At 47.9% G+C, this 12,268-nt stretch overlaps 1 long non-coding RNA gene across 2 annotated transcripts in view; it reads left to right on the forward strand.

Moving 5' to 3' along the window:
• The first annotated feature begins 1,066 nt into the window (after window positions 1–1,066).
• LOC141080973 (uncharacterized) overlaps window positions 1,067–12,268 on the forward strand; it is a 140,521-nt gene continuing 129,319 nt past the window's right edge. For both annotated transcript variants that reach the window (XR_012229278.1, XR_012229284.1), the window contains exon 1: window positions 1,067–1,217. This is a non-coding gene — a long non-coding RNA (uncharacterized lncRNA). The remainder of the gene's footprint in view (window positions 1,218–12,268) is intronic.

A 12,268-nucleotide genomic window follows, 5' to 3' on the forward strand; every position in this document is an offset into this window, starting at 1 on the left:
TATTTATTGTTTTGTTTTTGTTGTTTTTTTATTGTTTTTTTTTTTATTGTATTTTTTCTTTATAAGGCCGGTTTCACATTAGCGCTTTTTAAGCGCACGCACGGCCGGGGGTAGCTCCGCCCCCGAGCCGGCTCTCTGCCCGGCGTGCCCGCCCCTTGCTTGTAGCGCCGCCTCCTAGCGGACAGCGGCGCCTGCGATCGGCGCACCCTATCTTTAGCATAGGGTGCGCAGATCGTGCGCAGGCCGTGCGCTAGTTGCGCTTTGACCTGCGCTGCGCACTTCTGACGGTGCGCCGTGCTCGCCAAAATCCGAAAAGTTCGATTTTGGCGCGCACGGCGCACCGTCAAAAGTGCGCAGCGCAGGTCAAAGCGCAACTAGCGCACGGCCTGCGCACGATCTGCGCACCCTATGCTAAAGATAGGGTGCGCCGATCGCAGGCGCCGCTGTCCGCTAGTAGGCGGCGCTACAAGCAAGGGGCGGGCACGCCGGGCAGAGAGTCGGCTCGGGGGCGGAGCTACCCCCGGCCGTGCGTGCGCTTAAAAAGCGCTAATGTGAAACCGGCCTTACACATATTTTTCATATTTTCTTTCATGATTGTTTTTTTCACATATTTTTTCTTTACATTTACCGTATTTATATATATATTTTTTCTTTCCTTGTTATTTTTTTGCAAAAAAAAAAAAATATATTTTTTCTTCATTATTTTTCTAGGAGCCTTGTATCTGGGTTCTGGGTGGGCGAATGGGACCATTTATGGCCTCAACTGTACCCCTTAAATCTATACTGTCCTTGTGCAACTTTTTTACTTGCTCATTTCTGCTCCTGGGAGCCGCGCATGCGTAGTGCACACACTCTTTGGCTGTCTGATGAGTCGGGCTGGTTTATTTTACCAGCGCGTGCGCACTAGACAACTATGGGCAGAGACGTCTGCTTGGCCTCCATGCTCCTTGCCTGTTCCACTTCTGGACTTGAATGCTGCGACACACATGCTGCCTATGATTATCCACACTCAAGGTATTTAAAGGTTGACTGACAACACTGTTCACACTTCCCCTGATGAAGCCGTTCCTGTAACGGCCACACGCGTTGGGCTACCCGCCTCTATGCCCCGCTTCCTCCGTACTGGCCTCCTGGATGAACTTTTGATTACTCCCTGGTAGATATGCGAGTGGATTCTTTCATGAATCTGGGGAACCATCCTGCAGCATTACATATAGGTATTTGCCTTTTTTTCATTCTTGTGGGGTGATTTTTCTATACCCTTCCTGACAGGGGTGGACACAGACTGTAGTGGGCCCCTGTGCAAGAAATTTTTTGCCCCGCCCCCGCCCTTCATAGGGCAACAAAGGTATTTATTATTTGTTGTTATCTAATATTGAGGCTATGCAGGGCTGGATATAATAACTGTATAGAATGTAATGTAACTCCCCCCATAGAATATACTGCAGTCCCCCACATATAGTATAATGCAGCGCCTACATAGAATATATGGCAACCCCCCTCATAGGATATAATGCAGCCCCTTATATAGTATAATGCAGCCCCCATAGAATATAATAAATATAATACAGCCCCCATATAGAATATAATGTAGCCCCAAATAGAATATAATACAGCCCAACTCCCCATAGAATATAATGTAGCCCCCCATATTATATAACAGAGCCTCCCCCTATAGAATATAATGTAAAATGTACCCCCCATGGTATATAACACAGCCGCATAATATATAGCCCAGCACCACATGGTATATAGCCCAGCACCACATGGTATACAGCCCACCATGGTATACAGCACAGCATGGTATATAGCCCACCATGGTATACAGGCTGTATATCATGGTAGGCTGTATAATACAGCCCAGCATGGTATAATACAGCCCAGCATGGTATATAGCCCCCCCCAGAATGGTATAATACAGCCCAGCATGGTATATAGCCCCCCTAGCATGGTATAATACAGCCCAGCATGGTATATAGGCCCCCAACATAGTATAATACAGCCCAGCATGGTATATAGCCCCCCCAGCATGGTATAATACTGCCCAACATGGTATATAGCCCCCCAGCATGGTATAATACAGTCCAGCATGGTATATAGCCCCCCCAGCATGGTATAATACAGCCCAGCATGACATATAGCCCCCCCCACAGCATGGTATAATACAGCCCAGCATGGTATAATACAACCCAGCATGGTATATAGCCCCCCCAGCATGGTATAATACAGCCCAGCATGACATATAGCCCCCCCCACAGCATGGTATAATACAGCCCAGCATGGTATAATACAGCCCAGCATGGTATATAGCCCCCCCCAGCATGGTATAATACAGCCCAGCATGGTATAATACAACCCAGCATGGTATATAGCCCCCCCAGCATGGTATAATACAACCCAGCATGGTATAATACAGCCCAGCATGATATATAGCCCCCCCACAGCATGGTATAATACAGCCCAGCATGGTATATAGCCCCCCCCAGAATGGTATAATACAGCCCAGCATGGTATATAGCCCCCCAGCATGGTATATAGCCCCCCTAGCATGGTATAATACAGCCCAGCATGGTATATAGCCCCCCAACATAGTATAATACAGCCCAGCATGGTATATAGCCCCCACAGCATGGTATAATACAGCCCAGTATGGTATATAACCCCCCAGCATGGTATAATACAGCCCAGCATGGTATATAGCCCCCCCCAGCATGGTATAATACAGCCCAGCATGGTATATAGCCCCCCAGCATGGTATAATACAGCCCAGCATGGTATATAGCCCCCTATCATGCTATAATACAGCCCAGCATGGTATATAGCCCCCTAACATGGTATAATACAGCCCAGCATGGTATATAGCCCCCCAGCATGGTATAATACAGCCCAGCAAGGTATATAGCCCCCCAGCATGGTATAAAACAGCCCAGCATGGTATATAGCCCCCCAGCATGGTATAATACAGCCCAGCATGGTATATAGCGCCCCATCGTGGTATAATACAGCCCAGCATGGTATATAGCCCCCCAGCATGGTATATAGCCCCCCAGCATGGTATATAGCCCCCCAGCATGGTATAATACAGCCCAGCATGGTATAATACAGCCCAGCATGGTATATAGCCCCCCAGCATGGTATAATACAGCCCAGCATGGTATAATACAGCCCAGCATGGTATATAGCCCCCCAGCATGGTATAATACAGCCCAGCATGGTATATAGCCCCCCAGCATGGTATAATACAGCCCAGCATGCTATATAGCCCCTCCCAGCATTGTATGATACAGCCAAGCATGGTATATAGCCCCCCCAGCATGGCCCCACAGTCCAGTACTCACACTGATTAAAAAAAACAAAAAAACCCCACAGTCCTCACCTTCTCCTCGTGCCTGCGTTGCTCCTGGCTCCTGTCTCCTCTCCTGCACTGCCTGGTACACAGTGAGAGCGCGATAACGTCATCGCGCACCCGCTGTGTCAGAGGCAGAGCGGGAAATGATGGGAGAGGGAGCGTCAGCTGACGCTCTCTCCTCCAGGCTCCATCATTGCCTCCTTCAATGCAGGGGGGGTGGAGTCGGCGCTGGGGGCAGGCGGGCCCCCCTGCCTCACAGGGGCCCCATAGGCGGCTGCGTGATGTGCCGCTGGCTGGGGGCCCCTGGGGGAGTGGGGGCCCTAGGCAGCTGCCTGCCCCTAACACCGACTCTGCTCTAGAGGAGTCAGACCCGCTCCCGCAGCGCTGCTCTCCTCCTTGCGCTACACATGGCTAATTTGAATTTTGAAATAATTGGCAATGCATTGCTGGAGGGGATGGGGGGCCCCGTTCAATGAACGGGCTGCACGGGCGGTAGGTCCACCCCTGCTTCCTAATATATAGCATCACATACACAGACATTTGCCCACTGGGATACCTGTGTGCTGCTATCTTTATGCAGTCTCCTTGCTTTTGCCACCAGTGCTTTATTTCTAATTTACTCCAGGGCTTTATTGTGTGTCCATTTGAAGAACTGACCTTGTATTCATTTTACCACTCATGACAATGTATTTGCCTCTCATCAGCTAGTGGTTTATGCATATATATAGTTGTTATCAGGGTGCATATGTGATTGGGATAGGGTGCAATGTGCCACACTGTGACAGGTTACTTTTCTCATGATTTTTTTTTTCCCAGTGAATATGTCCTGTGCATTCCACACTCTATACATATATTTGGGGATTCTTCTGTAACAGAGTGTGCCAGTTTTGTAGTTCTCCACTTTGAGTACTATTTCAGGATTAATTGAGGCTAGATTTAATTGTTTACATGTGACCATATTGTATATTGATCTATTATCATATGGTTTATATCTATCTATCTATCTATCTATCTATCTATCTATCTATCTATCTATCTATCTATCTATCTATCTATCTTTTTCCCTTTGACAATATATTGGTGGTGTGCACTTCAAATAGTGGTCTTGTGTTCTCTTTTCTTTTTGGGGAACTTTACTATTGTCACACATACTTAACCTTTACCCCTGAATTGATACCACTGGTCATTATCTCCAGTCTAGGTTCCTGATAAGTTTGGATTTGGATAGCTAGACCCACTGAGTAAATGACCACCTCACAAAAAGGTCACTTAAACGGACCATTTATATTGCTTTTGAAGTTAATGTCACTGCCTTTGGGGTCTGTCCAATTAGAAGACACGTATCTGCTCCTGTATTCCTCAGTCTTAGAGGTTCTGCGTCGCCCTCCCAGGGCCGTGGGGTACCCGGTACCGGGCCGGTGTCAGGGGGAATATGTCACAGCAGCAGTGACCCGGACCGTGGCCCTGGCCACCCAAGTCAATGGCGGAATGGATATGTAGTTAATGTGGAATGGAATAGTTCGTGACGCCACCTGTGGTGCTCAGCAAGGGAGGTGTTGAGCCGACGCTGCAGACAGATCCTCTGGGACAGATGGTATGGTGTAGCAGTGATGGTATAGCCCTCCACAGGCAGGGCTGATGTCCCAGGGAAGTGTAGTTGTAATGGTTGTGGAAAGGCGCAGGCAGTGTAAAAGATGGTACCCAGATGTAGCGGTGCTGAGTGGGTTGGCGCAAGAATGAATGGAGGACACCGAGGCTTGCAGTTCCAAAGCTTTACTCAGACTGCGGTACACAAGGGTGCCTGCCTCCGGGCTGTGTCCTCCGGGTCAGAGACTCAGCCAACCTCCAGGCCAGATGGAAAACTCCTCTCCAACACTCCACCAACATGTACCTTTCCTGAATGACTCCTCTATTGCGCCTTAAAGTGTGAAGATCTCCAGTACCGTGGTACTCTGGAGTTCCTCCTGACAGATATTCCCAAGAACTCTAATCGTATGGCAGACAGCTGTAGCCTGCTTTAGGGACTCCCTTCTCCTGAGTCCCGGCTCTCTATCCGTGTTGCTGTTGTGCCCCAAGTCTTAGATGGGAGTAGTGCATTTACAGCCAACTACTCCACCGGTGTCTGCTGCAGAACCATAAGTGTCCATACAACCTCGGGGACAGGGCCCTGGCCTTGCGCTGAGAACCTATAGGCAGGGTTCCTCTTCCAACCCACGTCTCCTCTCTGTTCTCCTACTCCTTCGTTCCGTACTGATTTTTCTCTCTCTTATGGAAGCTTAGGTTGCAGTTCTACGTCTTTCTCCTTCTTTTCCTTTCCCGTGCCAGCTGGCTCAGATCACTGAGGCAGCTGCAGCACTCCTTCCTCCATCCCTTCTTCCAGGGATCCCCACTCCTCCTGAGTGGCTTCCTTCCTTGCTGACCTTCTGTCAGACTGCCCCCCAGACTGAACCTGTAATCCCACACTATCCCACTCTTTTATATATCTAAACTCCACCCACCTCCCAGCACATCCAGTGTTCCATGCAGGGAACCACCAGAGTAGCTCTGCTACTCTCTAATTACTGAGCTGCAATGTGGTTGTGCAGAACTACCCTGTTGTGTGGGGTGCGAGTGTTGGAGCGTGGAAAGGAGTTCCCACCTTACCTGGATGATGGTGGGGCACTACACCTTTAAAGAGAGAGGAAGGTGCAGTACCTCTGTGGCAACTGAGCCTCAGGGGCGCCACAGTTCCATCAATTCATACATCCACCCCATAATTTACTAAATCCCACCTCCAGGGATTAGAATCCAACATCACCATCTGTGTATCTGGTTCTCAGTGGGAATAGGTGACAAAATAATATCCTGTCACCTCCGGTACACAGTTGTCTCTTATGATCGTGATCATAAAAGACCGTATGGATAGGGAACCCTCTACCCGAGAATACCTCAGATCCTTGGCGTCGGTCCATACCTTTAAGACTGTTGCTCGGTACAACCCTCCAGTTTCACAAGACCACTCTGATCATTTTAAATGGCCTGACCAGAGTTGCTGCAGTTTAACTTCAACATCAATACACTGGTACTTAAATAGTCCGGGGAAACATGTCCTTGGACATACTTGGATTCCCTAGTGATAATCATTTGGGAATCCCTCAATGTTATGAATGAGTCACCGTAGGAGGCAAAAACAGAAATACTAGCTAAGTCCAGAAAACCAGAGAAGTTGGCAGCTATCAGATTACAGACCCCTGAACCTATCAACAACAACTAGCAGTAGCCGTGGGGAGTTCCTACGGTGCCCTAGACCCCTCGATCACAGCCAGAGAACTACATAGCCTAAAGACAGAAAGGGAAATCTAAACTGCCCCAGAGCAGACCCCAAAGCAATAGGCAGCCCCCAACATATAATGACGGTGAAGCAAGATGAAAAAACACTCACACAGATACAAAGATAGGCTGAGCAAACGATGGGGCCCAAGCTAACTACAAAGGACAGGATAGAAAAGCTGCTGTCTGTAATCCGCCAAAACCCTATCAAAACAAGAGCCAACAGCTGATAGGGAAAAAAGCCCTGAAGAAGCTAGGCTTCAAAAAGACTATATCAGTGCTCAGGTATTTTCTGAAGACAGAGCAAAAAGGAATTCAGCACACCCCAGCAGGGAATGGCAGAAATCCAGAAAAACAAGGAAAAACAAAACCAAAACACAAATGCAAAAAACAGAGCAGAAAACTTAGCTTTTGAGGAGCAGGAATCAGACTGGTCTCCTAGAATCCCTCAGAGAGATCACCAGCAAGGCAGAAGGGCGTCAGCTGCCTTTTATCCAGTCAGCAATTCCCGTCACCCAGTCATCATCATCCTGCCCAGATGCTTGGTAATCAGCCTCACTACCTTCCTTCACCAGAAGAGGGAGTTCATCAGACCTCAATGGTGAAGGGGAAAATGAGCTCACAACAGTACCTCCCCCTTGAGGAGGGGTCACCGAACCCTCATCCACGCCACCAGGGCGATCAGGGTGAGCCCGATGAAAGGCACGCACCAATCTTTTGGCATGAATATCAGAGGCAGAGACCCAGGAATTATCCTCCTGACCATAACCCTTCCACTTAACCAAATACTGGAGTCTCCGTCTAGCCAGAAGGGAATCCAGTATCTTCTCTACCTCATATTCCATGTTACCTTCAACCAATACAGGGTCCGGAGGTGCCACCCCAGGAACTACTGGTTCAACAAACCTCTTTAACAAGGACTTATGAAACACATTATGGATTTTAAATGTGACAGGAAGAGCCAAACGAAAAGAGACCGGATAAATAATCTCCAAAATCTTGTAAGGTCCAATAAATCTAGGCTTAAACTTAGGAGAAGCCACCTTCATAGCGATATTTTTTGATGATAACCAAACCATATCACCAACCTTAAACTGGGGACCAATGGTCCTATGTCGGTTGGAAAACCGCTGGGCCTTTTCCTGGGAGAGAGATAACTTATCCACCACTTGGTCCCAGATCTGGTGCATTCTCTCCACCATAGTGTCATCACCTGGGCAGGCAGAAGGCTCCTCCTGCCCTGAAGAAAATCGAGGATGAAACCCAAAGTTACAAAAAAAAGGTGACATCAAAGTGGCAGAACTAGCTCTATTATTTAAAGCAAATTCGGCCAAGGGCAAAAATGAAACCCAATCATCCTGATCAGCGGAAATAAAACATCTCAAATACGACTCCAAGGTCTGGTTTGTTCTCTCTGTCTGCCCATTGGTGTGAGGGTGAAAAGCAGAGGAGAAGGACAACTGAATTCCCAGCTTGGAACAGAAAGTCCTCCAAAATCTAGACACAAACTGAACTCCTCTGTCAGATACAATGTTCTCAGGAATCCCGTGCAAGCGAACCACCTGTTGAAAAAACATGGGCACCAACTCAGAGGAAGATGGCAACTTAGGGAGTGGTACAAGATGAACCATCTTAGAGAACCTATCACAAATCACCCAAATAACAGTCATTCTCTGAGAGACAGGCATAATAGAGATGAAATCCATTGAAATATGGGTCCATGGCCTCCTGGGGACCGGCAAAGGCATCAACAACCCACTAGAGCGAGAACAAGGTTTAGACCGGGAGCAAGTCCCACAGGACTGCACAAAATTCCTGACATCACGAGACAAGGTGGGCCACCAAAAAGACCGACTCACCAGATCTCTAGTACCAAAAATACCTGGATGACCAGCCAATGCAGAGCAATGAACTTCAGACATCACTCTCTTCTTCCACTGGTCTGGAACATACAACTTCCCACTGGGAAAATGCTCAGGTTTGTCCTCCTGGAACTCTTCCAGAGCATGTCTCAAATCGGGCAAGATGGCAGAAAGAACTACCCCTTCGCCTAAGATGGTAGCAGGCTTGGTCACCACAGGAGAATCAGCAAAAAAGCTCCTAGAGAGAGCGTCAGCCTTGACATTCTTAGTGCCAGGAAGAAAAGAGACCACAAAATCAAAACGTGTAAAAAAACAAGGCCCACCTAGCCTGTCTAGGGTTCAAGCGTTTGGCTGACTCCAGGTAAATCAAATTCTTGTGGTCAGTGAGGATCACGACTTGATGTTTAGCTCCCTCCAACCAATGTCTCCACTCCTCAAATGCCCATTTCATGGCTAACAGTTCCCGATTCCCCACATCATAGTTACGTTCAGATGGAGAGAACTTTCGGGAAAAGAAAGCACAGGGATTCATTTTAGATGTTACAGGATCCTTTTGGCACCAAACAGCTCCTGCACCAATCTCAGAAGCGTCCACCTCTACCTGGAACGGGAGTGAGACATCAGGTTGCCGCAAAACCGGGGCAGAAGTGAATCTTTGCTTCAGCTCCTGAAAGGAAGAAACAGCCTCCGGAGACCAATTCAACACATCAGCACCCTTCTTAGTCAGATCAGTCAATGGCTTGGCAATACTAGAAAATTTTGCTATAAATTTCCGATAAAAATTAGCAAAACCCAAAAACTTCTGGAGGGCCTTCAAGAAGTGGGCTGAACCCAATCATAAATGGCCTGTACCTTGGCCGGGTCCATTTCAATAGTTGACGGAGACAAAATAAATCCCAAAAAAGAAATCCTCTGTACCCCAAAAAGGCATTTCAATCCTTTGACATACAGGGAATTCTCCCTCAAGATCCGGAACACAGTCCGAACATGTTCCACATGAGAATCCCAATCCTTGGAGAAGATCAAAATATCATCCAGATAGATAATCAAAAATGTATCCACAAAGTCTCGGAAAATATCGTTCATGAAGCACTGGAAGACAGAAGGGGCATTAGTGAGCCCAAAAGGCATCACCAGGTACTCAAAATGTCCCTCCGGAGTATTAAACGCCGTCTTCCATTCATCCCCATGCTTAATGCGGATAAGATTATACGCCCCCTGAGGTCAAGCTTGGTAAACCAGCAAGCATCTTTAACTCTGGAGAATAAATCCGAAATCAGGGGTAACGGATACAAGTCAGTCCCACCATTCTACATCAGAGACGCTCTCACAAATCACTTAACCATCTGCTCACTCTTTCTATCCTCCTTCTCCTAGTCGCAGGAGACATTGCTCCCAACCCTGGTCCCCCATGTTATAGAAAGGCAAACCCCCGACTGCTACACTCAGAAACCCCTCTAATCTTATTAATATTCCCTGCCTGCCATCTGTCTCTCTTAATTGTGCACTTTGGAATTCTCGCTCAGTGTGTAACAAACTCTCCTTCATCCATGACTTCTTCCTTTCTAATTCTCTTAACATCCTGGCTCTTACTGAAACCTGGATCCAGCAGTCAGACACTACCGCTGCTGCTGCTCTTTCATACGGGGGGGCTACACTTCTCTCATACCCCAAGATCAGACAATAGAGCTGGTGGAGGCGTTGGTCTGCTCCTATCGCCAAAATGTACCTTTCAGGTTATCCCTCAAGTACCCTCACTTGTCTTCCCTTCTTTTGAGGTCCATGCCGTCAGACTCTACACCCCCTTCTCCATGCGAGTGGCGGTGGTGTATCGTCCTCCCGGCCCCTCCCATCAGTTCCTGGATCATTTTGCCACTTGGCTTCCACATTTTCTCTCCTGTGACATCCCTACCCTCATCATGGGCGATTTCAACATCCCCATTGCTCTTCCCCTCTCCCCATCTGCTACTCACCTTTTATCTCTAACCTCCTCATTTGGCCTTTCGCAGCTTACTAATTCTCCAACGCATGAAGATGGAAATTCCCTCGACTTGGTCTTCTCTTGGCTTTGTGCAGTGGATGATTTTGCAAACTCCCCTCTCCCGCTCTCTGACCACAATCTTCTTTCATTCTCTATAAAGAACTGCCAGGCTGCTCAGGTCACCCCCACTGTCCAGACTTATAGAAACATACAGGCCATTAACACCCAGAAACTTATGAAGAACTTGCAGTCTTCATTGGCCCCCATCTCCTCCCTCTCATGTCCTGATTCCGCATTGAAGCATTACAATAAAACACTTCAAAGTGCCCTGGATGAATTTGCACCCCCTATAAATAGAACACCACAACGCAGACGGCGACAACCCTGGCACACGGTGCAAACACGCTTCCTGCAGCGATGCTCCAGGTGCGCCGAACGTCTGTGGAGAAAATCCAATCTACACGAAGATTTCATCCATTTTAAGTTTATGCTTAGAACATACAACACTGCCCTTCACCTCTCCAAACAAACCTATTTCAACACCCTCATCACCTCACTGTCCAATAACCCGAAACGTCTCTTTGACACTTTTCATTCTCTACTCAATCCAAGAGTACAGGCCCCAACCACGGAGCTCCGAGCTGACGATCTGGCCAATTACTTCAAAGAAAAAATTGACCAGATTCGACAGGAAGTTATCTCCCAATCACCACATACCATGCACTGTCCTTCCTCCCCCACTGCATCTAGCTCACTCTCTGATTTTGAACCAGTCACAGAAGAAGAAGTAAGCAGGCTCCTTGCATCTTCTCGCCCAACTACTTGCACCAGTGACCCATTTCCGTCACATCTCCTCCAGTCCCTTTCCCCTGCTGTCACCCCTCACCTAACTAAAATATTTAACCTCTCTCTCTCTTCAGGTATTTTTCCCTCCTCATTTAAGCATGCCATCATACATCCACTACTTAAAAAACCATCCCTCGACCAAAACTGTGCCGCTAACTATAGACCTGTCTCTAATCTTCCCTTCATCTCTAAACTCCTGGAACGCCTGGTCCACTCCCGTCTTATCCGCTATCTCTCAGAAAACTCTGTTCTCGACCCTCTCCAATCCGGTTTCCGCTCTTTACACTCCACTGAAACTGCCCTCACTAAAGTCTCTAATGATCTGCTAACAGCTAAATCAAATGGTCATTACTCCATGCTAATTCTCTTGGATCTCTCTGCAGCATTCGACACGGTGGATCATCAGCTCCTCCTCACTATGCTCCGTTCCATTGGCCTCTAGGATACCGTTCTCTCCTGGTTCTCCTCCTATCTCTCCGACCGCTCCTTTACTGTATCTTTTGCCGGTTCCTCCTCCTCTCACCTTCCCCTTACTGTTGGGGTCCCCCAAGGATCGGTTCTAGGCCCCCTCCTCTTCTCCTTGTACACTGCCCCTATTGGTCAAACAATCAGTAGATTTGGTTTCCAGTACCATCTCTATGCTGATGACACCCAATTATACGCTTCTTCTCCTGACATCACGCCAGCCTTTCTAGAAAACACCGGCGATTGTCTAAACGCTATGTCTAATATCATGTCCTCACTATATCTGAAACTGAACCTGTCAAAGACTGAACTCCTGATGTTTCCTCCCTCTACTAATGTACCTATACCCGACATTGCTATTTCTGTGTGTGGCTCCACTATTACTCCCCAGCAACAGGCCCGCTGTCTTGGGGTCATACTTGATTCTGAGCTTTCCTTTGCCCCCCACATTCGATC

The sequence above is a fragment of the Dendrobates tinctorius genome, unplaced genomic scaffold, assembly GCF_039654945.1.
Source record: "Dendrobates tinctorius isolate UK_male_01 unplaced genomic scaffold, ASM3965494v1 ptg000004l, whole genome shotgun sequence".
Classification (NCBI taxonomy): domain Eukaryota; kingdom Metazoa; phylum Chordata; class Amphibia; order Anura; family Dendrobatidae; genus Dendrobates; species Dendrobates tinctorius.